At 40.1% G+C, this 27,653-nt stretch overlaps 1 protein-coding gene across 16 annotated transcripts in view; it reads left to right on the top strand.

The window, feature by feature from the left end:
• CAMK2D (calcium/calmodulin dependent protein kinase II delta) overlaps nt 1–27,653 on the top strand; it is a 375,227-nt gene that overhangs the window by 270,856 nt on the left and 76,718 nt on the right. The gene's annotated exons all lie outside the window — the stretch shown is intronic.

Genomic DNA, 27,653 nt, shown 5'->3' with positions numbered 1-27,653 from the left:
TGTTTCATTCACCTGCAGAACAAAGGAGTGAACTTCAATCTGCACATTATGTCAGGCTGTCCCCTGCTGCAGGTATAGCTATGTAAAACATTATAAAATAATACTGTTTAACATCCAGTAAGGCATGATCTCATCCTGCTATGCACAACCTCAGTTGCTTTAGATTCTCTGCACTGTGGCAAAAATCTGAGCCACTGCTGACGGCCTAAAGATTCACTGCTGCTCAGGGACTCTGGGCTTCAGCAACATGGCAGTCTCGTGCAAGAAAAAACAAGCAATGCTGGAAGTAATTTACAGCACACACTAATTTTGATAGCATACTTATTAATGTGGAATGTAGGTTCTTTGCTAAATAACATTATTTTTTAAGCTGTTATGGGTAAGGTTCCCCTTTACGGCAATCTGACAATATAAAAAAAAAGTTTTTAGTAATTAATATTTAAGCTTTTTTTGTTTTTGTTTATTAATATTTTTACACATTTTACATTTTGAAAAGTGCACAATTGAAAGAAAAAACACTTTTTAAACTAGAATCATAATTGTATTGTAATTTTAAACAAGACAAATTACAGAATAAAATATATAATTTGTATCTGCAGTAACAATAGCTATTTATTTATTTTTATATCTATTTATTTTTACCTAAGGATTGTGAAAAAATATATATATTTTTGCAAGAAATAACACAAAAAGAAAGCCTTGTTTCTTCTTAAAAACAAAACCGTGCTGTCTTAATCAAGGACAAAGGTATTTTTGAATAAATAGGTCCATAACAAAATTTTAAAAGTTGCTCTGGTCCATAGGGGTGAACAGGTGTGCAAGGGGAAGTGGTTAAATAAATTAACCTTCCTAGCAGTAATCCTGAATGTGGCTCGCAGTGAATTTTCATTACCAAAAGCAGTAACCCCCGAGCCACGCTCAGGATTGCAACGCAGTATCCTGGAAAAGTTACTTACCTTGTCCCCAGGATCCTGCGAAGTCTCCCTGCTGTGTGCTGGGCTCCGTTCTCTGTGAGCAACGCACGGGGACAGGGCCCGGCGCCAAATTCAAAAAGTGAAAAAACAAAACATACAGTACACTGTAATCTAACAGGTTATATTACTATATCAAATCATTTCTCATCCCTTTTGTCCCTAGTGCTTTATCCAGTGCCCTGCATGCAGTTTTATATTATATATCCTGTTCTTTCTGCCTGAAAACTTGAGATTGTCCATAGCAACCAAAAAGTGTCCCTTTATATCAAAAGCGGTTTTAGACCAGCTAGAAAACAGTGATAGTGAATTAGAATCCCTTGCAGAATTGAGCGATGGTGATAGTGAGGAAATTCATCATCAGACACTAAAAGTGACGACAGCAACAATTCTGCAACTGAGCAAATTTCTGTGTTTTTTTGATTTGATTAGATAACTGAATACATTTTATTATTATTATTTGTTATAATTATTTATATTTATTTATTATATTATAATTTCTGATTTATTGTTTCAAACTTTATCATACCCGAGGTTAGGGCCGAAGCCAACATTTTTGGCAAAAAAAATCGACTTTGAGGTTGGTAGCTCGGCGACCAGGGGTCACAGAGACTCCAAATTTGGGGTCAAAATTAGCTCCTGTTATCTATGGTTCCAGAGATATGGGGGCTCCATGTGCAGCCTGTCAGAAGCTACATACAGAGTGGCCAGATTAAATACAAACTGGCATACTCTGTTTGCAGCAGACTGAGAGGATGAGCTCACAGTGCCTCTCCTCACATCTTTTCAGAGACACGGAACTCAATGGACGGCTTGGATCATTGGACCAATGGTAAAGTACCATTGGCCCCATCTGTGCAATAAAAATGCTGTAGTGGAGGCTGTCCACTCACTGCAGTGTCATAGAAGGAGGCGTGTCTAACAGACAAATGCTCCCTTCCAGCGCAGCTCTCTTAACCACTTCAAAACCAGGCACTTTTGCCCCTTCCTGCCCAGGACAATTTTTAGCTTTCTCTGCTGTTGCACTTTGAATGACAGTTGCGCGGTCATACAACACTGTACCCAAACTAAATTTTTATCATTTTCTTCCCACAAATAGTTTCTTTTGGTGGTATTTGATCACCTCTGCGGTTTTTATTTTTTGCTAAACAAACTAAAAAAGACTGAAATTTTTGAAAAAAAATAAGTGTTTCTTTGTTTCTGTTATAAAATTTAGCTTTCTTCTTCACTGACAGGCACTGATGAGTGGGTATTGATAGGCACTGATAAGGCAGTGGGCACTGATGAGTTGGTACTGATAAGGTGGCACTGATGAGGAGGTATTGATATGTAGAATTGATAGACACTGGTAGGTGGCACTGATATGCAGCACTGATGGGCACTGACAGGTGGCTTTGATGGACACCAATAGATGTCACTTATGGGCAGCACTGATTGGGCGGGTACTGACAGGTGTTAATGCTAGGCACTGATTGGCACTTTAATGGACACTGGCACTATGGTGGGCACTGATTTGCACTGTGGTGGGCACTGATTGGCACTTTATTGGGCACTGGCAGGGGGTTATGATGGGGCACTGACTGGGCACTGATTGGCAGCTGATGGGTACATTTGATGGGGCCTCTGCTTATAATCAATTTCTGATCATCAGCACAGACCCCCCCCCCTCTGACAGGGAGAGCCGCCAATCATCTATCCCTTACATCGCCAACCGAGGAGTACCGTTGACCAGCACTTCCTGGTTCTTGCGATGATCAGCTGTGATTGGTCATAGCTGATAACGTGGTAAGAAACCTCTGTTAGGTTCCCTCCCACTGCTTGTAAAAGCAGTCTAGAGGCTTTACATGAAAGCGGACAGCCGGCTGAAAAAAACGATAACAAGATGATACCTAAACCTGCAGGCATCATTATGGTATAACCACTCAAAGTCCAGCAACATACTAGTACGTCGCTAGTCCTTGTTGGGCATATATTGGTCTTTTTTTTCATGCAGCCTGTGGGTTGTAAGAGAACAGTTTCCTCCATTCATATTGATCAATTGGTGGGTATGCCTACCATTAGAATACCACACTGCATCAACCCACTTCTAACAATAGGCATACATGCACCGTTCTTTGGGCTGCACAAAAAAAAAAAGAATCAGACAGATTCCTCCATTCACATCGATCATGCCAAGAAAAGTATGTAGCACCCTGTAGTTTAGGCAGGGTTGCTCCTCACAAATTCACTTGCCAGAAATAATTATCCTGGTTGATTGTTAGAGCTCTATTGATTTCTGTCTAAGTTTGGCCTTGTTGCACTTTTCTATTCTACCACTAGGTATCCGGGTACTTGGTGGTACTAGATATGAGAAGGGTAATGCAAGGTCAGGTTATGGGTATATGGGATGTTTCAGCCAATGGGCAGGGGTTTTCTTGAATCCCTTGGCCTGCTGGGAGATACTGTATATTCAGGTAGAGTCAGGAGATCTATGTTCTGTGCCACCTGGATGGCTGTCTGGGTGGACGTGTGTTGTGCTGCCCGGGCTGCTAGGCCAGAGATGGGGCCTATCCCAGGCACATCTGGCAGCTAGGCTATCTGAGGGCCTATCCAAAAGCAAGAGAGCAGCACGGGGTTGGGACTGCTGCTTGCAGTTCAACCGAAAGTGGCTGTTCTGCCAGCCGGAGAACCTGTCGGGGTTGGATGTAGAGGGGAAGCAGTCGCCAGTAAGGGACTATTCGCCTTATTATCAGGGACCACGGTGAGTAAATGAAGCAAGTACCAGAGCATCATTCTCACCAACTTGGGACGGTGAAGAGTCTGGAAACTTCAGTGGGTATCAAACCAGTACGTATCACAAGAGCAAACCCCGTTGCTGTCAAAATAAACAAATCAGTGCTGCAGCTGAATGGCGTACCTGCAAAGCAAACAATGGTTAACAATAAAACACAGTAACAGTACAGTAAAACGGTAGAATGACATGCAAAGCAAACACAATAAAACATTACAGTATTGCAAAAAAGAACAATAAAACAACTATTATTATTTTTTTTACACTTTTATTTGTAACTGTAAAGGTTCCAGGTTAGAGTCTCTCAAAATGTGATGGCCATCTAACATCTTACAAGACCCTATGTAAGTGTGCCCTAGGACTGTGGAGACGCTAGTAGAGTTGTGATCAGATCAAAGATATTGATCCATTCAGACACTATACTAGTAATGAAGGTGTGTGTGTGTGTTAGTGTTACAGGGTTAAAATCTGACACTGTCTGGGATTGACGCTACCACTAACTGATGCTAACACCTAACTGATGTTACCTGTGACACTATTACAGTGATCAGAAAATAGATCTGTACACTATACTAGTGACACTGTGATATGGAGTGAAAGGGTTAACTGGGGGTGATCAAGGGGTTAAAACTTTATTAGGAAATATGTGGGGGATATCATAAACCTACCTGGACCTACTAACTACCACTAACAGCCCTAACATGGTTTAGGGTCACAAGTGACAACAATTTAGTGATCAGTGAAAAATATGATAACCGTACTTGGTGACACTGTGACAGGGCGTGAAAGGGTTAACTGGGGGATGATCAGGGGGCTAAAAGTGTGCCTACATGTCCTAATGTCAATGTAGTGTTAATGCACTAGATGTAGACAGTAGATGTCTTCTTCTCAATTGCTGGAACCGAAAAATGCTCCACGAGGGGAAATTACATCAGTTCCTTTGCTTGTGTTTACATTCCACAGGCAGAGGAGACTTTTTCATTCGCCAGAACTGATCTTCAGGTCCAGGCCAGAAATGATTGACCTGGACCTGAAGATTGATCAGTTCTGTAGCGAATCTGATCGCCGCGGGGATTGAGCGACATACAGGTAAGTCGGTTCACTCAACCGGGCCGCAGAATATGTGCGGTCCGGAACTGGTTAATTTGCACTGACAAGGGGCAGAATTGCTTTCTAATTACTGATAGATTTTAGCTGGTGTCTTGACTTTTTATGTCTTTTTGCACCTCCCTTTCTTCATGTGCCCAATACTTTTTCCCCGTGTCATTCTATTTTATTACACAGAACTTCATGTCTGAACTTATTTGTTTTGGTGTCTTTGTATTAGGGTTATACTGATATCGATGACGATACTAAGCATTTTCACCGGTGTCAGTATTCATGAACATTTACTGATACCACAACACCGATACCTTCTGGCTCGGTTCTTTCAGCTGTCAGTGAAATTTCCCTGCTAACAGCTGAGATGTGAAGAAAAGAATGCCAGTAATTATTGGTTTTTAAGGAGCAGGGCCGCCAGGTCCTTAACAACCAATCACATTTCAGCTCTCCGGGATCTCCCTCCTGCCAGCTGTCACCGGACCTGGCCAGTCTGGTCATGCCACATGTACTAATAAAAGCTGGCTAATGTGACAGCAGAACCGGCACCAGCATAATGCTGTGTAGACAAAACAATAATCCTTGCAGCAGCTCACCCTATGCCCTCTCCTCTTCCCGCTCCATTGTGTTTCTTACCACATATAATGGGGCATCCATTCTGTCAGCCAGCTCTGATTGCAACCAGGAGATGCAGTCACCCACAGCATCCAATCACATCACTCGTCACAGCCCCAACCACACTAGCCCTCACCTACCCTACTCTCACTTACCCCCTACTCCACCCTGCCCTCAGTTACCCCCTACTTTATCCCACCCTGCCCTCGCTTACTCTCTACTTCCCCCACCCTGCCCTCACCCTCCTACTCCCCCCTCACCCTGCCCTCAATTACCCTCCACTCCACCGCCCTACCCTTGCTTACTATCTATATCGACGTTTCCCGAATCTTAGTCACTGGTATTAGTCATTGCTGGTGGAGACATCCCAGGGCCCTCAGTGCCAGCGACTGAAGGGGTTGTGCTATCGCCTCTGCAACTGCCCGTGGTTGCTTCACAGTTGTCTGGTCTTTTAGGAGGGATAACAGACTCCAAGGAGGGTTTTAACTACTTCCGAAAGTTCTTCCTCCTCTTCTTGTCTTTTCTTCACTGCGAGTCTCTGTTATCCTTACAAGTCTTTCTTCCATTCTCTTTAGCCTGTCCCTCTCTCTTGGTCTGTCCATGCAGTAGCAAATTCTGTGGAGATAAAGAATGAAATGTTATAAGAATGTGTCAATAAACCAGCAGAAATTTTCAGAATGAATAGCTGATGCAATATAAATCTATGTTTGATAGAAAACAAATAGCCACACGCCATCACCTCATTTGTTACTGTTACCATAGGCTCAGTTCATTCACCCCTCCCCCATAAAACAAATGTTAGAGGTGTGTTAATTTCATTATAGGGGCTTGTGCTGATAAACCCTGGGCAATGCATACAGAAAACCCAGTCGCCTCTGTCTGATCCACTGCCTGTCTGCAGGCAGGGAAAAGGTGGGAGCTCAGTAGGTGGGAGCTCAGTAACAGCGGGTGATAACATGAAAACATGTAATGTAGAAAAGAGAGAAAACTTTTGAAGAATGTACAATGACTTACCCGACAAAGCATCCTGTTGTACTGACGATGATCAGGATTAGAAGAAAGAGTCCAACTAGTAATAGAAGGGGGCCATTTATCTTCATTTGGAGAACATACCGATAAATTTCACACCAGGAACGATGACTGGGATTCCTGAAATATAGGTGCTGGTCTCAGTCATTGGTGAAAACATCCCAAAGCCCAGTGATTGGGCAGTGACTGAAGGGGTTGCGCTATGTATATCTAGGCTTCCCAAACCATGGTCCCTGGTCTCAGTGATTGGTGGAAGCATCCTGGAGCCTTCAGTGTCAGTGATTGAATGGGTTGCACTATCTTTATCTAGACTTCCCGAATTGTAGTCACTAGTCTCAGTCATTGGTGGAAGCATCCTGGAGCCTTCAGTGTCAGTAACTGAATGGGTTGTTCCATCTTTATCTAGGCTTCCTGAATCATAGTCACTGCTCTCATTCATTGTTGGTGGAGACACCCTGGGGCCCTCCGTCCCAGTGACTGAAAGGGTTGTTCTATCTATATATCTAGGCTTCCCGAATTGTAGCCACTGGTCTTAGTCATTGTTGGTGGAGACATGGTGGAGCCCTCAGTGCCAGTGAATAAATGGGTCACGCTATCTATATCTAGGCTTCCTGGTCTCAATTATTGTTGATGGGGCCCTCAGTACCAGTGACTGAAGTGGTTGTGCTATCTCTATCCAGGCTTCTCAGATCGTAGTAAACATAGTCCCTGGTCTTAGTCATTATTGGTGGAGACATCCTAACGGTCTCAACGGCAGTGACTAAATAAGTTGCACAATTTATATCTAAGCTTTCTGAATTGTAGTAAGCATAGTTGTAGTCATTGTTGGTGGAGACATCATGGGGTTCTCAGTGCCAGTGACTGAATGGGTCGTACTATCTATATCTTGGCTTTCCGAATTGTAGTAAACATAGTCACTGGTCTCAGTCATTGTTGGTGGAGACACCCCAGAGCCCTCAGTGCCAGTGACTGAAAGGGTTGCGTTGTCTCTAGCCAGGCTTCCTGAATCATAGTAAGCATTGTCTCTGGTCTTAGTCATTGGTGGAGACATCCTAGCGGTCTCAGTGCCAGTGACTTAATGGGTCGCACTATCTATATCTAGGCTTCCCAAATCATAGTAAGCATAGTCACTAGTCTCAGTCATTTTTGGCGAAGACACCCCAGGGCCCTCAGAGCCAGTGACTGAAGGGGTCGCATTTTCTTTATCTAGGCTTCCCAAATCATAGTAAGCATAGTCACTTGTCTTCCTTATTGGTGGAGACATCCTGGAGCCCTCAGTATCAGTAACTGAAGGGACTCGTGCTAGCTGTAATATACAGTCCCTGAACCATAGATGCTGGTCTCAGTCGTTGGTGAAGACATCCCGGAATCCCCAGTGTCAGTGACTGATGGGGTCTCGCTCGGTTTTTCTAGGTCTCCATGGTGCTTATTGATCATCTCGGAAATTAGCTTAAATGTTTAAATAATGAAGACGAGAGCTGAACATACCACTTTGCATTCATGACTCTAAGTCTACTCCAATGTGTCATGAATCAAAAACAAATCTAGTTTGTACAGCTGCCCCACCACTTCTACAGGGTTTTCATGTAATGTCTTTGTTATGGTAATAAAGTCAAAGTGGCGTTCCACCCACTTTGAAGTCCTCTGAATCCCAAGCCTGTGTCTAAGCTGAAAATTATTTGGCACATCTTCTTTTTTGTTTTAACTCACTGTTATAATGAAGATTGAAATCTTAACTTCTTCCTTTCGGCCGTGGCCTAGTGCTTAATTTCCTGTCTGAAATACATCCTGGGAGATTTATCATCAATCCCAGGAGGCAATAGGCATCGCTGGGCTGTAGCATTGCGTTATTTCACATCTGGAAATGACGCGATGCAAAGCAACGGTCAGTGCCATTTTTAAAAATGGTTACCAGGCTTTTGTTGCCGTGGTTACCAAAGCTTGATATACACAGTGATGGGTGGTGGGGGAGGCGGCTGGACCATCTTAGCTCTGATTACATTCAGTGCCCGGGGGACAGCACCGCCTTTAATAATCATTTATAAAAGAGTAGTATGATGGGGCAGTTTTGATGTGGGCAATTTTGATGGGGGAAATTTTGATAGGGGCAGTATGATGGGCAATTTTGATGGGGCAATTTTGAAGGGGCAGTATGATGGGGGCAATTTTTAATGGGGGCAGTATTGATGGAGGCAGTTTTGATGGGGCAGTATGATGGGGAAATTTTAATGCAGGCAGTTTTGATGGAGCAATTTCGATGGAGGCAGTTTTGATGGGGCAATTTTTATGGGACTCTTACAGTAAATATTTAGTGATAGAGGAGATTGTACAGAGTATATCAGCTTAACCTCTTCCCGACCGCACTAAAGCCAAAATACAGCGTGGTCATCCAGTTCTGGGAGAACATCCATGGACGTCTTCCCAGATCCAAGCTCCCGCTGTGGCACTCATCCTTCGGACATAGTTGATCACAGATTGCTGTAAAGGGCCGATCACAATGTAAACACACTTACTGGTTATTGGCAGTCCTTCCCTTGTCAGAGCGTGAGAAGAGGAGAGCTGTTAACCGGCAAGTGTGATGGAACTTTTACACTGATAGTCAGAGCAGCCACATCAGTACCACCTCTCAGTACTGCCTATCAGTGCCTATGATAGCCTCCTCATCAGTGCTGCCTATCGGTGCCCAGTAGTTCTGCCTATCAGTGCCACCTATCAGCACCCATCAGTGCCGCCTATCAGTGCCCATCAGTGCATATGAGTGCCTCCTCATCAGTGCTGCCTATCAATGCCCATCAGTGCAGCCTATCGGTGCCCATCATTGCAGCCTATCAGTGCCCATCAATAAAGGAGACAAATTATCACCAAATCACCATATCACCATACTATAGATAGATTTTGTCCTGGTGACCACTAGTGCCGGGACTGAAAGGAAGGGAAAGTCTAGGTGTCACCAGGACAGGAATAGAAGAGAACCCCCCCCCCCCCCCCCTCCATGGGACACTGATTTCTGAGAGAGGATTTCCTGTTGTCCTTACAGAACAGGAAGTGAAGGAAAATCTTCCCAGGGGAACACAACGTGAAAACTGATACTTTATCAGAAGTAACAATTTAGAATTGGCCATTTAGATCTTCTTTAATAAAATCCTTCCATGTCTGTATTCTCGGTGTAATGATCAGCAGTACTCTGTCTTACAGGTCTGATTATACCGAAGAGAACCTGTCACCACATCACCATTCTTCCTATAAGATTATATTTGCATATATATCTACATTTGCCATATTTTAGGTAATGGAAACAATCTGTGAATGGAGGAGGGGTGAAAGGTCCATCTCCTTTATTCATAATTTGGCTTTCATTGTGTGAACAGAGAGTACAGCTTCCATAAATGGAGGACAGGTGAATGAAACATCTGCCTTTTCCATTCATTGCTTTTCATTGTGGGAAAAAATAGTACAGTATGAATGGAGGAAAAGAAAATGATTGAAAGGTCTGCCTCCTCCATTTGTTGTTTTTCATTAATGAAAGTTATAATGAAAAAATAATAAAATGGGATCTATAGTTCACATATTTTAGGTAATGAAAGCAGTCTATGAATGGAGGAGCAGTACATTAGAGGCCTACCTCCTCCATTCATAGTTTGGTTTACTGAGAACAGATAATACAACTTCTATGATTGGGGGAAGTTGAATGAATAAAAAGTCAGCTTCCTCCATTCATAGTTTGGCTTTCATTGTGGTAATAGTACCACAATGAAACTTCTGTCATTAGAGGGCAGATGGATGAATGAAAGGTCTGCCTCCTCCATTCATAGTTTGTTTTTATTGTGGGAACAGATAATGAAACTTCTATGAATGAAGGAGGGACAGATGAATGAAATGTCTGCCTCCTCTATTCATAGATTTTTATATTTTTTTCATCTGATTTTAGGAGTCAATTCGTTTTCATTCAGCAGTTTGGTCTCTTAATGTGTTTTAGTTCTTCCTTATTTTAGTACTTGTTCTAGTAGCCAATTACTTCTATTTCAGCAGCCTGATTTGTTACACCTTTTTCTCTGTGATGTGAGATGTTTATTTTCTATCAGCGCTCTTTGTTGGATGATTTTACCCTCTATTGCTGGTATCTTCCTACATTCTATCATTCAGCCGAGACAACTGAAGTTCCCATGACACGTCTGTTGAGGTCATGGAATGTTCTGGATGTTGTAGGATATATTCATATCTAGACATAATTTTTCATCATTATCAGCAATATTTTGCTTATTCTTGTAGCCCTGACGAAGGGAGGGTGTGTGTTGGAGTGCGGCAACCCCTTGAAACGTGATGACATTTTAAATGACTTTTTTTAACCTCTTTGCACCATGCTATAGCTGAAAGATAGCTACATCGCAAGTCTAAATTGCAAGGAGGGCGTTTATGTACGTCCTTCCGAGCATGCACTGCCTGCACGCCCCCTGCGGGGTGTGGGGGTGTGCCCTGTGATCAGTAAGTCCAACCTGTTAACAGATCGGAGTAAGAGGCCGATCCGGACACTTTACCAGTGATCAGCTGTCAGCCAATGACAACTGATCACGTGATGTAAACAGAAGCCGGTAATAATTTTTTCCCCTCACACTGACAGTGTAAATGGGACATCGGTCCTGCACATGGAGAGCCACTGTCGCCCCATCAGTGCACCCTATCAGTGCCCATCAGTGCAGCCTATCAGTGCTCATCAGTGCGATCTCATCAGTGGCCATCAGTGCACCCTATCAGTGCCCATCGGTGCCACCTCATCAGTACCCATCAGTGCAGCCTGTCAGTGCAGCCCATCAGTGCCACTGATCAGTGCTCATCAGTGCAGCCTAATCAGTGCAGCTTATCAGTGCAGCCTCTCAGTGCTCATCAGTGCAGCCTGATCAGTGAAGAAGAAAAATGACCTGTTTGCAAAATGATACACTTTTACCATTTGTTTAGCAAATAATAAAAAAAAACCCAGTAGTGATTAAATACCACCAAAAGAAAGCTTTGCTTGTGTGAAAAAAATTCTAAAAAAGTGTCATATGGGTACAGTGTTACTTGACCATGCAATTGTCATTCAAAATGTGACAGCGCTGAAAGCTGAAAATTGGCCTGGGCAGGAAGGGGGTATATGTGCCCGGTAAAAGAGTGGTAAAACAACAATGATAATAATCATGGAGTCTCTTATGTGATTTTGGTCTAGCACTCCTTTCTGTATTTCTTCTATTCTGATTACGAAGCTGCAGGACCAGATATTATTGATCTGTGGAGGACCACAACCTCTGAATGTCGAGGGAGGGAATTTTGTTCCATTTTTACCTATTTGCACCAAAAATCTGACACTTTGTATTTGCTGAACCTTCACCGGATGCTCTGTCATTTCCTCATTGATTGCTGGTATTCCTGTATTGGCAATGATTAGCTATTTTTTAACTATTGATTGATCCGTGCTCCTGATACATTCTAGACGTGTAAAGTACTCTATATAGATCCTAATAAAAATATTAAAAAACTGTTGATGTGTCTAAATGCATGTCAATGCTAGACATGTCGGGGAGTATAGGTCAGTCTGTAGCCGTATCTTTAACTCTTAATACGGTGGGGAAAATAATGATTTTATCCCCTGCAGATTGTGTAAGTTTTGCCCACTTATAAAGAAATTACGGGTCTATCATTTTTATCATAGATGTATTTTAACCACTTGTTGACCGGGCCTTTTTCTGACTTTTGTTGTTTACATGTAAAAAGTTGTATTTTTTGCTAGAAAATTATTTAGAGCCCCAAACATTGTATATATTTTTTTTTAGCAGAGACGCAAGAGAATAAAATGGTGATTGTTGCAATTTTTTAATGTCACACTTATTGCACTGTATGTGCTATATGTGCAGCGATCTTTCACATGCATTATGTGAAAAATGATGTTACGCCAAGTACATAGACACCTAACATGCCATGTTTTAAAATTGCGCACACTGGTGAAATGGTGAAAAACTATGGTACTTAGAAATCTCCATAGGTGACACTTTAAACATTTTTACAGGTTACCTGTTTGTAGTTACAGAGGAGGTCTAGTGCTAGAATTATTGCTCTCACTCTTTAACGATCACAGCAATACCTCACATGTGTGATTTGAACACCGTTTACATACTGTATTCAGGCTCAACTTATGAATGCGTTCGCTTCTGCGTGCAAGCTCAGAGGGTTGGGGGTGCTTAAAAATTGTTTTGTTATTTTTTATGTTTACACTGTCCCTTTAATTTTTTTTTAGCACTTTTATTACAAGGAATGCAATAGAACATCCCTTGTAATAGAAATAAGCATGACAGGTCCTCTTTATTGAGAGATCTAGGGTCAAAAAGATCCCAAATCTCTCATTTACCTTTAGGCTTCATGTACACAGGACGTTGTTTAACCTCTCCTGAACAATTTAACTTGAAAGCTAGAAACCGGCGTCTAAAAACGTATTTTTAGTTGTGTATACATGCCGCATTTAGCCTCACTTTTTTTCCTTCTGTTAAAATTAAAAACGTCTGTAAATGAAACGCTTCCAAATGCGAGTTACCGCAGCGCCGCAAGGTTTTCCTCTTTAAGAAGGCACATGTACATACCCATCTGAAGTTTGCCAATTAATATCTAAATGATTCAGAGAAGGATTAGGAGAAAGTGCTGTGGTCAGGTGATACCAAAATTTAGCTCTTTGGCATTAACTCGACTCGCCACGTTTGGAGGATGAGAAATGCTGACTATGACACTAAGAACACCATCCTTACAGTCAAGCACGGAGGAAACATGATGCTTTGGGGCTATTTCTCTTCTAAATGTACAGGCCGACTTTGCTGCATTGATGGGCCAATGGATGGGGCTATGTATTATAAAATCTTGGATGAGAACCTGCTTCCCCCAGCCAGAACACTGAAGATGGTTCATTTATGGGTCTTCCAGCATGACAAAGACCCAAAACATACTTCCAAGGCAACAAAAGAGTGGCTCGAGAAGATGCATATTAAGGTAATCGACCTTAATCCTATAGAAAATTTATGGAGGGAGCTGAACCTTCGAGTTGCCAAGCGACAGCCAAGAAACCTTAAGACCCCTTTCACACTGGGGCGGGAGCGGCGTCGGCGGTAAAGCGGCGCTATTTTTAGTGCCACGTTACTGTCGTTTTAGCAAAAAAGGGTTAAAACCACCCACAAAGCGCCGCTGCAGCGGTATAGCCACGCTGCCCCATTGATTTCAATGGGTAGGAGTGGTGAATACACCTATCCTTCACCACTCCAAAGATGCAGCTATTTTCACCGTCCTGCTAGCGCACCGCTCCAGTGTGAAAGCCCTCCGGCTTTCACACTGGAGTGAAAGGGGCCAGATTTTTTCAGGCGCTATACAGGCGCTATTTTTAGCGCTGTAGTGCTTGAAAAACGCCCCAGTGTGAAAGGGGTCTTAGGATTTAGAGAAGATCTGTAGAGAAGTGTGGACCAAAATCCCTCCTAAGATGTGTGCAAACCTGGTCACCGACTACAAGAAATGTCTTATCTGTGCTTGCCAACAAGGGTTTCTCCACCAAGTACTAAGTCATGTTTTGCTTGGGGATCAAATACTTATTTTACTCAGTGAACTGCAACTCCATTTATAACATTTGTGTCATGTGTTTTTTCTGGATTTTTGGTTGATATTCTCATATAAAATACATATCATTTATATATATATATATATATATATATATATATATATATATATATCCATATCAAATATATATAATATAAAATACACCTATGATAATATTTATAGACACTTCATTTAACAGTGCCCATAAGTGCCGCGTATCAGTGCAGCGTATAGGAGCCCATCAGTGTTGCATATCAGTGCTTACTTATCAGTGCCCATAAGTGCTGCCTTATCAGTGCTGCCTACCAGTGGCGCTCATCAGTGCCGCCTATCAGTGCCATTTATCAGTGAAGCCCATCAGTGTCGCCTATCCGTGCCCATCAATGCAGCTCCTCAGTGCTGCCTATCAGTGCCACTTATCACTGCTCATTAGTACAGCTCCTCAGTGCCACCTAAACAGTGCCCTTAAGTGCAGCCTATCAGTGCCCATCATTGCTCACTATCACTGCCCATTAGTGTAGCTCATCAGTTCGCCCTATTAATGCTAGTGCCCCTTATCATTGTCCATCAGCACTGCCCATCAGTTCAGCTCATAAGTGCACATCAGTGCAGCTCATCAGTTCAACACATCAGTGCCCATCAGTGCTGCCTATATTTGCCCATCAGTGTCATATATTAGTGCTGCCTCATCAGTGCCCAAAGGGCTGCCTGTCAGTGCCACCTCATCAGTGCTGCCTTATCAGTGTCCATCAGTGCAGCCTATTTTTGTAGCATCATTAGTGAAGAAGAAACATTACTCATGTGCAAAATGTTATAACAAACTAAGAAAAATATATATATTTTTTTTCAAAAATGTCAGTCATTTTTGTTTAGCAACAAATAAAAAAACTCAGTGGTGTTTAAATACCACCAAAGAAAAGTATATTTGTGTGAAAAAATTATAGAAATTTCATATGGGTGCAGTGTTGCATGATCGCACAATTGTCATTCAAAGTGTGACAGCGCTGAAAATTGGCCTGGGCATTTAAAATACAAAGGCCCACTGAAATCCTCAGCTCCAAGCCCGTGATGCTCTTAATCTGGCTTGTTTGGACAGATTTAAGTGAGTTTTCCCTAAGAATTACAGGCCTAAAATATAAAACGTCACATTTCCATGCAAAACAATGTACCGATTGAGACGCACAAATCTGACATAATCATACCGCCAAGGAGGTTAAAGTGATTGTAAAGGTTTTTTTTTTTTTAAATAACAAATATGTTATACTTACTTGCTCTGTGCAATAGTTTTGCACAGAGTGGCCCCGATCCTCCTTTTCTGAGGTCCTCTGGCGGTGTTCCTGGCTCCTCCTCCGCATCGTATGCCCCCACAGAGAGCCGCATTCCATGGTGGTACTTGTGCAGGCGCGCTCCCGAGTCCTGCTGCTGCCTCCATTGACACAGACAGCAGGACACTGCCTGGGCTCCCGTGTCACTGGATTTAATTGACAGCAACAGGAGCGAATGGCTTCTGATGCCTGCTGCTATCAATCTATCCAATGAGGACCCGAGACAGTGGCTGAAGTTCAAGTAAGTAAAAGGGGGGACTCGGTGGCAGCTGCACCACAACATGGTTTTCACCCTAATGCATACGATGCATTAAGGTGAAAAACATTGAGACTTTAGAACTCCTTTAAATCAATCAGTCACACATAAGATTATGCTGAACTCAGGACTAGTGTAAGGCTGGCCATACATTATACAATGATCTCTACAACTTTCCTTTAGATTTACCAAAATCATATACTATAATGTCAAACCTAAATACTTTCAATTTGTATGCCATCCGGCAGGCCCTTGCACTACATACAGTCATGGCTGAAATTGTTGGCACCCCAGAAATTTTTCCAGAAAATCAAGTATTTCTCACAAAAAAGTATTGCAGTAACACGTTTTGCTATACACATGTTTATTCCCTTTGTGTGTCTTGGAACAAAACAATAAAAGGGAGGGAAAAAAAGCAAATTGTACATAATGTCATACAACATTAAAAAAATGGGCTGGTCAAAATTCTTGGCACCCTTAACTTAATATTTGGTTGGATATACCTTTGGAAAAAAGAACTGAAATCAGTCGCTTCCTATAACCATCAATAAGCTTCTTACACCTCTCACCCAGAATTTTGGACCACTCTCCCTTTGCAAACTGCTCCAGGCCTCTCTTATTGGAAGGTCACCTTTTCCCAAAAGAAATTTTAAGATCTCTCCACAGGTGTTCAATGGGATTTAGATCTCAACTCATTGCTGGCCACTTTAGAACTCTCCAGCGCTTTGTTGTCATCCATTTCTGGGTGCTTTTTAATGTATGTTTGGGGTCATTGCCCTGCTGGAAGACCCAAGATCTCAGATGCAAACCCAGTTTTCTGACACTGAGCTCTACAGTGCGACCCAAAATCCTTTGGTAATCCTCAGATTTCATGATGCCTTGCACACATTCAAGGCACCCAGTGCCAGAGGCTGCAAAACAACCCCAAAACATCATTGAACCTCCACCATATTTCACTGTAGGTACTGTGTTCTTTTCTTTGTTGGCCTCATTCCGTTTTTGGTAAACAGTAGAATGATGTGCTTTACCAAAAAGCTCTATCTTGGTCTCATCTGTGCACAAAATGTTTTCCGAGAAGGATTTTGGCTTACTCAAGTACATTTTGGCAAACTGTAGTCTTGCTTTTTTATGTCTCTGTGTCAGCAGTGGGGTCCTTCTGGGTCTCCTGCCATAGCGTTTAATTTCATTTAAATGTCAACGGATAGTTCTCGCTGACACTGATGCTCCCTGAGTCTGCAGGATAGCTTGAATTTCTTTGGAACTTGTTTGGGGCTGCTTATCCACCATCTGGACTATCCTGCGTTGCAACCTTTCATCAATTTTTCTCTTCCGTCCACACCCAGAGAGATTAGCTACAGTGCCATGAGTTGAAAACTTCTTGATAACGTTGCACACTGTGGACAAAGGCAATTCTAGATCTCTGGAGATGGACTTGTAACCTTGAAGTTGTTGATATTTTTCCACAATTTTGGTTCTCAAGTCCTCAGACAGTTCTCTTCTCATCTTTCTGTTGTCCATGCTTAGTGTGGCACACACAATGCAAAGACTAAGTGAACTTCTCTCCTTTTTATCAATTATTATTTTTATTTATCACATTATGTCCAATTTGATTTTTTTCCTCCCTTTTTTTGTTTTGTTCCAATACACACAAAAGGGAATAAACATGTGTATAGCAAAACATGTGTTACTTAAATACTTTTCTGTGAGAAATACTTGATTTTCTGGAAGAAATTCTGGGGTGCGAACAATTTCAGTCATGACTGTAGTTGAAGGTAAATCTAAAGAAAATTGAATAAGAAAATTGTATGGCCAGCTTAAGCCACTCTAGGTTTGTATGCTGCCTTCAATCGTCAAAGCAAACGTAAACCTAATGATGTCACCAAGTCTCACCCAATTTAACTCATCACATCTGAATTTCCCCAGGACATTTGCAGTGAGGCTTAAAGGCAGCAAACAAAGCTAGAGCAACATACACTAGTGCTGCATTCATTATAATCCTACGTGAGTGCGACTATTTGTTTTTATTTGTTTTACACCATTTTACGCAGGTTCTTCACTATTTGTGCATTCTCTTATGTTTTTTGTATATACAATGATGCTGGGTTGAAGCAATACATTCATGGACATGAGTGACGATCTGTATATAAAAGACCAGATGACCATTATAAGTATAAGGTTGCATCTCTTCGATTGAGTAATCTCAAGGAAGGGGGTAGCAAGCAGCTGGTGTAGAATACTTTCACTGTGATTGAAAATTGGCACGAATAAGTATTTGCACAAAGAATTTGATATCAAATGTTGTTAAGGGCTACTGCAGGATCTGGATTCACTTTTTTTTGGCACTATAAACAATATATATTTACATGTATTTTATCTTATTACACTAATGGTTAAATTGGTTAATTTATTATTGCTTTTTTATATTTTTTTATATACAACTTTAAAAGAATACTTCTTTTGCATTTATGTTGGATATATTTATTAATAAACAAAAGTATAGGTATAGAGTTAGAACACTACTGCTATTCAGCATAACATCCATTTCTATACATTTAGGTATATAAATATAGTGTGGACTTTTTTTTTTTTTTTTTTTTAAGAATGCATTGAACCTTGGTTACTCAGGCTCTCTTTACAGTGCATGTTTTTCAGTTCTCTAAACAGGCAAACATGACATATTGTTTGTGTATTAACGAATAACATGGTTCTAATTAAAAGTGAGCAAAACATGCTCTGTTAGTGAGCCTAGAGCACTTAAATAAAGCAGCACTGCTTTACAACAAAGAGATAATAGTAGTTTTGATGAATTTAAACTGATAGACATTCACTGGAATTTTCTATCCCTAACTTCTTCGTAGCTGGTTTTAGCAGAGTGAATTTTAAAACAGTGCTTAAATAATATTGCACCAATATGGGTATATGAGGCATCAGTTCAGTTGGTTTCTGCCCTTATTACAGAAATCCTTGTAAGAATATTTCTGTGACATATATATATATATATATATATATATATATATATATATATATATATATATATATATATATATAGCCTTGCACATGAAACAAGGCCTGCTTATCACATACCTCTGTCGTTTAGGTACTTATATTGCATATGTGTAATTGCACATTCCCATCTGTTATTGTGTACCTTTTTTTATTTTCATTTGCCCCATTTTTGACTCTTGAATTTAGAAAAGGAAGTCACATTCCTGTGTTCAGATGACGGTGAGGACATTTTCTGAATGCATCCTCTTAGAGCTTACAATAGAATTACTGTGCTTGAGCCTTTATTACTGATATACTTTGCGTTTCTGCATTGTATAGATAGTGTCATCTTGTTTCCTTTATTGAAAATCAGGGAATTCCATCTTGCTTGAAATCTTATCTCTTTTTGGAGAGGGGGATTTAGCATTGTTTATGGTGTAAGTTACTTTTACTACTGCTGCTTTTAATGTGAAACTAAAGTCAGATTTTTGAAAAAATGCTAGCAAGTAGGCATTATTGCAAAAGTGAATTTGAGGTTAATTTACTAAAGGCAAATAGGCTGTTCACTTTGCATGGGCATTTTCACTTTGCAATGGAATGTTCCCTTAGCTTGGTGAATGTGGTGACAATTCACTTTGCAAAGAATGCTATATATGTAAAGAAAAGTTGAAGTTTTTTTTTTTTCAAAGATTTCATTTACTGGAGAATTGAAATGGCCTTCCTTGTAATGCTTGCATGTTTTTATGCAAAATATACAGAGACTGGATGTGCCACTTCAGCCAACTAAATGTTTTTATATTCTGATAATAGAAGCAGAGACTATTCCTTTCTCCTTCTGTTTCACATTATACAATGATGAATAGTAGAGAAATAAATGGTGTGTGACTTCAGACAATATTACCATGTCAATATTAACTGGTACTACTTTTGGGGTCATTAAGTAGTATAAATGTAATGATTCTGCCCTTTACTCTTTAAAATAATTTTATAAGTGAACATGCAAGTGACGGTACATTTGCATGTACTATCCAGTTAAAATATGCAAGGCCCACTATAAAATTACAGATAATATGTTATGCAAATAGCTATGTCATACTATAGTACCTATTTGCATAACATATATTATAAGGCAGTCAGTTTTGTCAGTACTAATGTTGTAGACCACTGTTAAGTTTATTGGCTAGGCAGACTTTGACTGTTTGATTGTCACAGATTCACAGAAAATCCCTTTGACAGTCTAGGAAAAGGCTTAATATCAGATAATGTTAAATTACCATAAGTTATACTGAAGGGGAGATCAGTTTAGAGCTGTGAACCCTGACAGTAGAGTGGACACAGTGAAGGAGCAGATGGTGGATTTCAGGAACACAGGCTGCATTCTTTTCCAGCAATCTGAATGTTATGGTATGTAGAAAAAAAATAAAAAAAAATATATATATATATATATATATGTATGGTGCTCAGCATAATTGAGTACACCCCAAAAGATTTGTCAGAAAACCTTTCCCTTTCTTTACTTTCAGAATCAACATTTTATATGGGAAACTATACTACAAAATACTCCCACAAATGTGGACCATTAATTGCACCAAGATTTGTTAATTTGCACACACACAAAAAAGTTTTTTTCCTAAAAAAATTTATTCAAGACTATGTTGCAAAAATGAATACACCCCAATGAAAGAAATCCTAAATAACAAGAATTCAACTACAGGTGAGTCTAATTCATTAAACAGGTGTCCAGCAGACAGTTGATTATAAAAGGGAATTACTTAGCCATTTCATGCTGTCAGTAATGGTACCACATGGAAGAGAAATGTCAGAAATATTTTTTTTACAAAAGAAGGGTGAAGTCTACAAGAAGATCAGCAAAGCTTTACTTATCAGTCAGAATACTGTAGCAAAAGTGATACAAAAATTTAACAAAAATTGAACTACAGTCAGCTCACAGAGATGTCCAGGACGTCCATGGAAATTAACACCTCGACAGGAGCGTCTTCTGATGAGAAGGGTTGAAGAAAATCACCATGCAAGTTCTCTGCAGTTAGCTAAAAAAGTATAAAGATAAACTAGGGTGATTGTTTCCCATGTCACAATACGGTGTACACTACAGTGGAATGGCATGCATGGGTGTCATCCACAAAGGAAGCCTCCCTTAAAGCCAATGCACAAAAAAGCCTGCCTAGAGTTTACCCCATGCTGAAAAAGAAGACTACAAGGACTCTTTACTCTGGAGTGATCATATCCAGATAAATGTTTTTTGGAACTGATGGCTTCAAAACTGTATGGTGTCATGAAGGTGAGGAGTACACAGAAAAGTGCATGGAGCCTACAGTGAAACATGGTGGTGGCAGTGTCCCTCTATGGAGCTGCTTGAATGCTGCTGCTGTCAGGGAGCTGCATTTCATTGATGGTATTATGAATTCACAGATGTACTGCTCTATATTGAAAGAGAAGATTCTACCATCACTCTGTGCCGTTGGTCATCATGCACTTTTCCAACATGACAGTGATCGAAAACGCACAAAGAAGAACAGGATGAAAGTGATTCAGTGGCCAAGTATGTCTCCTGATCTGAACCCAATCAAACACCTATGGGGAATTATAAAGAGACAAGTTGAGCATCACTCTACAAATAGCATCCAGGCTCCAAAAGAGGTCATTCTTGAAGAATGGGAAAAACTAGATGTTCCAATATGTCGCCAACTTGTTCATTCCATGCCTAGAAGACTTGGTTCTCTATTTACAAATCATGGAGGTCATACAAAATACTAGATGTAGTAGTTTTTGTTGTGGGGTGTATTCATTTTTGCATCAACTAATTTGAGTAAAACTAAAGATTTTGTAATCTAAGTTATATTATTAACCTTACTTTCATGTAATGAGCTAAACAAATGTTCTATAAAACTCAGTTTTGTCAAAGTTTTGGAAATTCATTGTGTTTTCATTGAGGTATTGATTAAAATCTTACTTTTCAAAAAAGGGGTGTACTAATTTATGCCGAGCACTGTAATTGCCTTTATAAAATATAACATTTAATTGGTTTAGGCTGTGACAAACATAAGAAAAATTATTCGGATCTTCAGTTGCTATGGCTTGGATAGGAAGAAGCAGGTACAGGGACATGGTCATTTCTACTGACAAGGAATTAAGGAAGAGGTCATGCAAGGTCATTGTATGCATGTTTACAGGGTATGCTTATTTATTATGCCTTGCATGTTAGGTTATTCCTGCACACTTGGAAATTATACTGTACTTGGAAAAGGAAGATAATGCCAACAATAATCACTGCAGCAATACAATTGAGTTAGCCTCATCTATGAGTGAGTTGTGTGCAATTTATTTCCATTGGTACACTCCCAGAACAAGTATAATTAAGTGGGTGTTGGATATTTTCAGCTTACTATGATTTCCAGATGAGATTGTTTTATTGAGAAAGCTGCTCAGCCCAAAATAATGTAAGTTCATTTGCTGCTTATCCAAGTCTTTGAATATCATGTTAAGACTATTCTTTCAAAGTCTCTGACTCACTACCATTGGTGGATTTACGAATCCTAATACAATGAGTCTGATTCACTAAAGCAGTTAAGAATCCCCACTTAGTAAATTCTAGATGTGTTTAATTTGAATACCCGATTGAAGGTTCTGAACTCCTTTAGTAAATCAGCCTCAATCTGTCAGGATAGGACTGCAAATGCATGGTTAGACTATTAGCTCCTTTAACTGGACCTTTTATTAACTTTATAAATCTACATAAATAAACTCCTGGCATGTAATAATATACAGCAGTATAATATTTAAAAAGCTGTACCTTTTCACTCTTTAAAAAGCAGTGGTTGTGCTCTCGTCAAGTAACTTTGTCTTCAATCAGATGATATCAATCTGCTGCAGACGTTCTAGAAAGTCACAAGGTGAGGGGCTAGAGTAATGAGCTGATCTGTATCAGACATTTGTGAACACATCCAAGTTCTGGCCCCAGTAGGATGGCCTTGACAGGGATGGCTCTATCCTTCTGCACAGAAAAGCTCATGGAAACATTGTCAGGGGGAGTATTGTGATTTCTTATTTATAATAAATAACTCCTTACATTATTTAGAATGCATGAAGGTAACGCAATGAAGTCAGTATGCAGCTCCAACCTACGTGTTTCGTCATAAATTACGTCTTCCCCGGGCACACGAAACACATATGGGCAGAGCTGCATGCTGAAGTCATTGCGTTCTACCAATCCAAGAACTGCCGGTGTTTGTTTCTTTGCCGGCAAAATTTGTTTTACATATGGCGTTTTGAAATCTCAACTATGTAAGTGCACTTTTAAACTACTATTAAACATATATAAACATTTTACACTATTGGCGGATTTAATTACATATTCCAATACACAATCCATGAGGCAGAAGCCTTGGTGGAGGAATGTTGTAACTCGCCCCTTTTGGAGAGCAGTTTAAAGTTGCCTCTAGGACCTGTATTGTGTGCATTCAGTTCTAAGCTCTATAGACCAGATCATACCCATTTGGTAAGGATGCAATTTTATGATTTGTGGTGGAGGTTCTACACAAAGATATTATTCATATCACCAGTGATGGACACTGCATTTATGAACTTTCTATAAGAAAATTATATGTAGGGGTGGGGTGAACGTGGAATACTAATACTTCTACAGAGGCACCATCCCGAGAAGATATGCAACTATGTTTCAAAAAAATATATGGAACTGGATGGGACTTTAATTGTGCCTCTGAGAAGTAATTGAATATACACTGTATACAGCCGTTATTGCATGAATCCTTACATAGGTATATTTTAATAGCATGTCATCATAAATATTTATCAATAAAACGAAAATATTTGTAAAGCATTGAACAGACAAATACAGTTACGTTTTAAACTCATTGGGCGTATATAGTGATGCTTTTCACACAGGGAGCTAGAACAAAGGGAGTCAATTGCGTGCTGTTAATTATCCAGATATGTGACGCTAAACTATGGAATTATGTAAAAGTGTGTGTGTGTGTGTGTGTGTGTGTGTGTGTATATATATATATATATATATATATATATATATATATATACACACAAACACGCATATAAAGACCATAGTGTTTCATGAAGGTGTATCTCTCACTCACCCAGAAACTGTAAACAAAGGATACCGGCTCAGCGGGACATGTAATGCCTTGGAGCCCGTGGGAAAACTCCACCCCGCCTTAACCGGGAAGAATGGGTGGGTCCCTATACATGCAGATGAAAAAGTATGATAAGCCAAATGGTCAAATGAGGGACTCAAAAATATATATTTTTTCAACTGTTTTTATAGTAAAAAAAATTGTCTATTTTTTCACAAGTTTGTTATTGTATTTCATTTGTTTATACTTCTCAGAGGCACAATTAAAGTCCCATCCAGTTCCATATATTTTTTGAAACATAGTTGCATTTTTATAAGAAGACTTTTCACTTTTACTTATTTTTATTAATTTATTCTTATTAATTTTTTCACTTTTTTTTCCAATTTTTTATTCATATATGAAATTTGTCTTTTCACGTGGACTTTAAACCCTACCCCACCCCCACTCCCCCCTGCAAAAAATGTCAATACATGGTGCAGCTGCTGACTTTTAATATTAGGACACTTACCTGTCCTGGAATTCAGCGACGTCGACACCCCACCTGATGTTTCCATCGGCTCTTGGGTGCTGCCACCACCATTCGCAGTAAGGCAAATTGGCAGTGAAGCCTTTCGGCTTCACAGCTGGTTCCCTACTGCGCATGCGTGAAGCACGTTGCACCTTCTGAATAGCCCAGTGATGGGGAAGGAGGAGGGGGACTGAATTTCCGATTAATCTTGCCTCCCTGAGATCTCACAGACGCGGGGACTGCTCCCCTCCCCCTCCCTCGAAAGGTGCCAAATGTGGCATTAGAGGGGGAGGAGGCAGATAAGCTGAGCTTCCACTGGAACTGGTTCTCTTGTATTTATTGATGATGTGCCTGCTTACAAAAGCAGTAGGATGAATTCTGAAGTGTTTTGGGCAATATTATCTGCTCATATTCAGAAAAATGCTTCAGACCTCATTGGATGGCGCTTCACAGTGCAGATGGACAATGACCCAAAGCATACTGCAAAATAGTTTTTTAAGGGAAAGAAGTAGAATGTTATGCAATGGCCAAGTCAATCACCTGACCTGAATCCGATTGAGCATACATTTCACTTGCTGAAGACAAAACTGAAGGGAACATGCCCCAAGAACAAGTAGGAACTGAAGACAGTTGCAGTAGAGGCCTGGCAGAGCATCACCAGGGATGAAACCCAAAGTATGGTGATGTCTATGCGTTCCAGACTTCAGGCTGTAATTGACTGCAAAGGATTTGCAACCAAGTATTAAAAAGTGAAAGTTTGATGGATGATTGTTAATCTGTCCCATTACTTTTGGTCCCTTAAAAAGTGGGAGGCACATATACAAACTGTTGTAATTCCTACAGCATTCGCCTGATTTGGATGTAAATACCATCAAATTAAAGCTGATAGTCTGCAGTTAAAGCACATCTTGTTCATTACAAATCCATTATGGTGGTGTATAGAGCCAGAAATATTAGAATTGTTTCAATGTCCCAATATTTATGGACCTGACTGTGTGTGTATATGTGTATGTATAATATATATATATATATATACACACACATGGTCACATGACCAGCAGAGTACCAAACAGAGTTCACTTCCAAGAGTATCACAAGATCGTACATAGCTGTGGGAAAAAAAATGCTGAAGCTACACCAAAGGACGTGCAGAAGTGACTAGAAAAGGGGAATTGCAAGGCTTCCCCACACTGAATGGAGCATGCACAGATATGCGTGTGTGTGTGTGTATATATATATATATATATATACACACACACACACACACACAGTTTTGGAGCCAATGAGAAAAAATAATTGTTTTCATTTACTGACACTGTAATGATTTTTTCAATTAATGCTTGTAGGTAATTGTATATATTGGTGCCTAATATATCTGTCTAGAGCTATTTTTATGGCTTTCATGATAACGTTTTATACTTAGATTTATAGATGCTGTTGGCCACAGACATCGGTATGCCAAACTGTACAGTAATAACAAAACCCTCGTTCAATGTGAGGCTCAAATAGTTTATAGTAAAATTTAAAATAAAATCTTTGCTGGGAAAACCGCATAACCTAAGCTTTCTTGACATTCTGTGCAAGTATTGTATGAAAGTATTGAAAGACTTTTGCACCATTACTTCTCATCACTGAAAAATATTTACGGGTACTTATAGAAATGCTTTGCATGTGAAGATATATTTTTATATACATGAAAAAAAAGATTGTTAATGCATGAATTTAGGGGGGTTGTTTAGGTCACTACACTTAACCTGTGTTTATGAATGTACAATACATTGATAAATACAGGTGCAATTCAAAATCTGTTAGACACCACTCGCCACCTCCAAGTGCCTAAGCATGATTATTGTCACTGCACAAACTCTGCCATTATACATTGCGTCCCTAGGACGGGACTTCCTCCCTCTGTTTCCGTTAGTGTTGGAAAAATCATTATTTCACATTGTGCACCATTTATTGAAGATAAAGGGACTTGTTTATATTTTTGTAGTTAATAATTCATGGACTTATTGTATATTTCACCATTGTTGGACTATATTATTTAATTCACAATTTAAATCGTATGCATTCTTTTATGCACATTGATAAATGCAAGTTAAGTGTAGCACTGCACATAATTTTGAATATTGTATAATCTTCTGATGGAGACTACAAAGGGGTCATCCTGGCACACTTTTAACAGACATATTTCACTATTGTCACTATCAGGAAACCTGCCTTGAAAAATTGCATGCAGCCATTGCTGGAGTACATTTTGACAGTAAGTGCCCGTAAACAAGCTGCAGAAGATCAGAAGCACTAAAATGCATTAAAGGATGAAAATAGTATTTGAAAAATGGCAGTTTATCAAACACAGTCTTTTAGCAAGCTAATTGTCATCCATTTAGGGGTAACATCTACTTTACAGCAAACCTCTCATGTTGGTAAAAAAAAAAAAAAAAGGTTGTGTAAGCACAGTAAAAAAACAAAACAGAATGCTTACCTTTTCTGTTGGGTGCACAGCTGAACTCCATAGCTTAAAAATGGTCCCTTGAAATCTGCTGGAAACAGACACTCCCAGGTGTGTCTATCTCCTGGAGCCCTTGGAACATTTCATTGGTTCTTCCTGCTGATCTCCGCATCACTACTGTCTCCTGTAATGAAACAAAGACACCAGTGAGAGTGCAGGGGACACAGGTGTCTCACCAGAAACAGTATACAAACTTTTGCTCTCTGTATTCATTTTGTTTGCAGACATTTCTTCGTTTCTGAAAAAAGAAAAGATGCAGATTTTCAGATTCTTTTTTTAAAATACACAGTTGCTGAGTGGTAGGTTGTAACCACTGAGCATCGCTGCTGCTCAGATTTTTTTGAGACTAGACAGTACTATGACACAGCTGTGCTGGGATCCTGAACCTGCTTTGTACCTTCAGAAAACAGTCAGTTTTGCAGAATACTTGTTTCTTCTACTGTATTTATCTTGGTGCTTTTAATGGCTGGCTTTGAAAAGTCCCACGGGGAGTACCCCTATCAATCAGCAGCAAGTGGGTTTGTACCAAGGTTTTCCATATATTTATGGAGGTGTAAACTTTCTTTAAATGCCATTTTATTAAAATTGAAAGCTGGAGTCCAGGAATTCAGCCACTTTGTAAAAAGTGAAGGCAAACTATGAACAAAGTCGAAGGAGCTGCATGACATCTCCTGGGCTTATCTCTATTATTTATATCTGACAGGTTTATTGCTCTGCCTGGAATTACACTCAACCCACTTGGGGCTGTGAGAGAGGAGAAAGCCACACATAGCCGCTATTCACACCCCTTCCCTCTACTGCCTATTCAAAAAGTCTTTGTATTTTGTGAATGTGTTCACATAATACAAAGGCTTCTGTG

This window comes from Lithobates pipiens, unplaced genomic scaffold, assembly GCF_037356315.1.
Source record: "Lithobates pipiens isolate NorthernLeopardFrog02 unplaced genomic scaffold, aLitPip1_a1.2 Scaffold_13, whole genome shotgun sequence".
Classification (NCBI taxonomy): Eukaryota; Metazoa; Chordata; class Amphibia; order Anura; family Ranidae; genus Lithobates; species Lithobates pipiens.
Note: the sequence above shows the minus strand (reverse complement) of the source record. Positions and strands in the feature narration are given on the sequence as shown.